This window comes from Pyxicephalus adspersus, chromosome Z (genome assembly GCF_032062135.1).
Source record: "Pyxicephalus adspersus chromosome Z, UCB_Pads_2.0, whole genome shotgun sequence".
Taxonomy (NCBI): Eukaryota; Metazoa; Chordata; class Amphibia; order Anura; family Pyxicephalidae; genus Pyxicephalus; species Pyxicephalus adspersus.
Genome location: NC_092871.1, coordinates 34683020 through 34686671, shown reverse-complemented (window position 1 = coordinate 34686671; position 3652 = coordinate 34683020).

The following is a 3652-nucleotide window of genomic DNA, read 5'->3' as shown; positions in this document are numbered from 1 at the left end:
AGGAAAAGGAGCATATTGCCTGACATCAAAATGTTCCAAAAATATACCTGTTCATAGTTCATCACTACAAATAATTTGTCTGATGGTTTTTGTCAGGTAAAACTTCCTTGTGGTCTGCAAAAGGGCTTCAAGTCTTCATGAATATAGGTAACATCTGCAAATATTAAACTCACAGAAAATACAACTAGCAGGATTCTTATTAATATTTGAAATAAGTTTTTTGTTTAATATAACATTTTCTTACTATACCATTTACAAACGTTTTATAAGAAACTTTGCATCTTGTAAGTACAAATGGGGTAACCAGCAGTGGTGTTATTGTAGGTCGTCTTGTGTCACAAACCTTGTTGTTTGGAGCTGAGGTCTTTTGCACTGATGTTCTGGACTGACCAGAGTTGGAGGAACCAATTTATTACACTGCAACCCATCAGTTAATAACCTTCTTCCATTGCTCTCTCTACTCCAAAATACTGAAAGCTAAATTACATGAAGCCACTACACATAATTATTCATTATTATACCTTGGTAAATAAGATAAATAGATAAAAAGGTAGAAAAACAGAACGCTAGAACATAACATGGTTTATGTTACATATGAACATAATGAAGACTCCATTCTACAAAGCTGGCACAGGAGTGTCTAGCATACCAAAAAGTGCAATGCTATTTTGTAGACGGATTTACAGAACTTTCAGGGTTTTGTTTAGGTTCATTCAAACTCTGGCACATAAGGGATTACTACAGGCTTAAAGGCCAATTGCAAATAGTCTGCAAGCACCTAGACGTCTTACTGTGTTAATGCCAGCATTATGACCTTCAGAATACAGAGGATATTTATTCTTAATTAACAAATAAATGAAATGATGAACCAATCAAAACATGGAACATGGAGTATGGGAATCCATCAAAATCCAACACTCAAGTTTCAATATTGCACCCCCATGGCAAAGAGACAGAGAACCTTTGGATTAAATGTAAACTGTAAATAATGGTATTCCTTTATTTCCCTTGTGTCCACTCACATGGTTAAGGGTTCCAAAAGAAAGTATATAAACTACACATTAGGTGCCTATATCCGTGTAGTATTGTTTTGGGGTACAGGTAATGTTGAAGAGCAAAATGTCTGGTGTCCATCAGCATTACAAAATGTTCTGAAAAAAAACAGTAAAATATGCATTTGATGCTAAAGGGTATTGTATACTTGTGTGAGAATATCAGCTCATACACCTGATGTACTAGGTTGATAAATCAGGCAAATATGGTGAAAATAAATAATTAAAAAAAATGGTAGGTCAGGTTGAAAAGATTAACTGATAGTCATGGAAAACTGTAAATCATTTTAAACCAGAATGAACCTCAAACCTGGATCAATTTACTCATCATTATGAAAAAGGTAATGAACGGTGAAATACAAAGAAATAACTGAACTGATACATTCACCTCTTGCTGTCACAGTGTTCTTTTTAATTTAAGGATGCAGAGAAATCTGTTTTATTTTCCCTGGACAGCCATGATGTTCCATTAAGTATTCAGAAGGAGTAGAGTTTTCAGCTACCAGCCAAACATCTGCAGCACTGTACAGATCATATCTCTTGCATTATAGGCTGGATGAAGTGGAAATTGCAATGTATTGTGCGGCGGTATTTCAGTTTTATCACTGAAATAGTTAAAGTTATAATGAACTATTTGGAAACAGATGGCTGAGAAATGATAAATAAATTGCTAACGTCAACAGACAGCATGAAACGAAGACTAAATTCACCAATTATACGTATTCATACATGCACTGCTATCTGCAGGAAATCATTTGTTTGTGTTCCGGAAATGCAGGTGGAATGCACAAAGATCTGAGATGGAGAGATAAACAAGTAATCGAGGGACAACTCACAGTGTATTAGCACTGGTCTGGGATGGCATTTAAAAAGCCCAGATTTCTCATCTGTATTGTTGCTGCTGCAGGCTTGATTGATCCACTTAAACTGCACCTGCCACAAGCTATAGTGAAGAGAAAACACAATGCCTGAGAAAGGCTTGCAGACATCCAGACACTCCACAGGAGGGTGGGGGGCTATTGTTTGACTTCTATGATAGAGAACTACAGATTATTGTTGGGATCTCTTAATTTTTCCATGGCTGTTCCTGTAAATATAGACACATTTTACTTAAAATTTAAAATATCCACAAGCTCTCGGACTGTAATAAAAACAATTATTTTTTTCTTTTTTTGGATATACATGATTGTAAACTGTACACAATGTCCATTTTTTAGTAAACACCTTTAAGCAACATATTCCTAAATAAACAAATCTTTGATTCACTTAATTTAACCAATTGATTTTTCATTGAATTTATAACAAATATTTGCTGTCATTATTCATATGGGTTTAAAGACAATTTGGCAATATCTTGATTATAGAATTATTTATTAGGTCACTGTATTTATAAACATTAAATTTTACAGGAATGGTATTTTTTCCCATTTTGAACATGTCTATGTCCATAATTCCTTAATTTACCCTTGGCAACATTTGCCAGTAACCTTTAGGAATTGAGTGAAGGCTGCTGCTGATACACTGGGGTAAAATAAGAGAACTACATTCATAATTTTAAAACTTGCATAATTATGCCCCTGCCATTCCAGAATTTATCAGGTTTTCATTCTATACAAAATGTAAAAAAAGGAATAGAGATCTGAGATTAATTTATACTGTGGTAGTTATTGTTTCTTGGCAAGCATTTCTGACCTCTGCCTGCTACCCTGCAACCAGCTGGTCTAAATGACACATCATAGTTGAAAGGCAGACAGATGCAGCACAGCAACCCAAATTCTATATGGTGAGTTCAGACTGCACCTGCCTATTGTGCTTTATAGTTTCAGCTGGTAGGAAGTCTGGTCCAGCCATGGACTGAATGAAACCTGTTCAACAAACTGCATTAAATGTCCTTTTGCAGCTATTTCAGTGTGAACAAGCACGGGGCAGATGAGTTATCTTTTTATATATATATTTACCCCCATTTATCTATTTTTAGTAGTCATAAAATCATAAGCAGGGAGAGTCTTTATTATTATTATTATTATTAGTCTTCATATGCTTTAACGTTACAGGAAATTACTGGGCAATGTTCCTAAAAAGCAGGCCTAGATGTGTCCTCATTTACTAGCCTCTGTCCATTTTGCGACACTGGTGGATCAGTGATTAGCTGTCTTTCTTGCAGCACTGCTGTACCAGGGTCAGATTTCAACTAGGGGGCACTCCACATTTTGGGAAGATATCCTCCCAAATGCCTACAGGTAGGTTATTTAGCTTCCCTTAAAATTATTTAGACTATGCTATGAGCATATGACTATGGAAGGAAATAATGGCATCACCTTAGACCATCTATTTAAGGCAGTGTGCTTAGACCTACTAGTCTTACAATTTTCACCTAATCGTAGAGATTTATGTGTGAATCATGTAAAAGAATGTGGTCCACATGGAAAATTTGAACACGGTGCCCCTGATTCATCAAGCAGAGTCGGATTATCGGTCGCGCATTCGTATTCGCGATCCGAAATCGTACGCGATCGCGCTATTCAGCAACTGAAAAAGATCGCGGCCGGAGCCGCGCATCTCCGGCAGCTTTACACTGGCGAGCGTGTATTAAAAGTCAC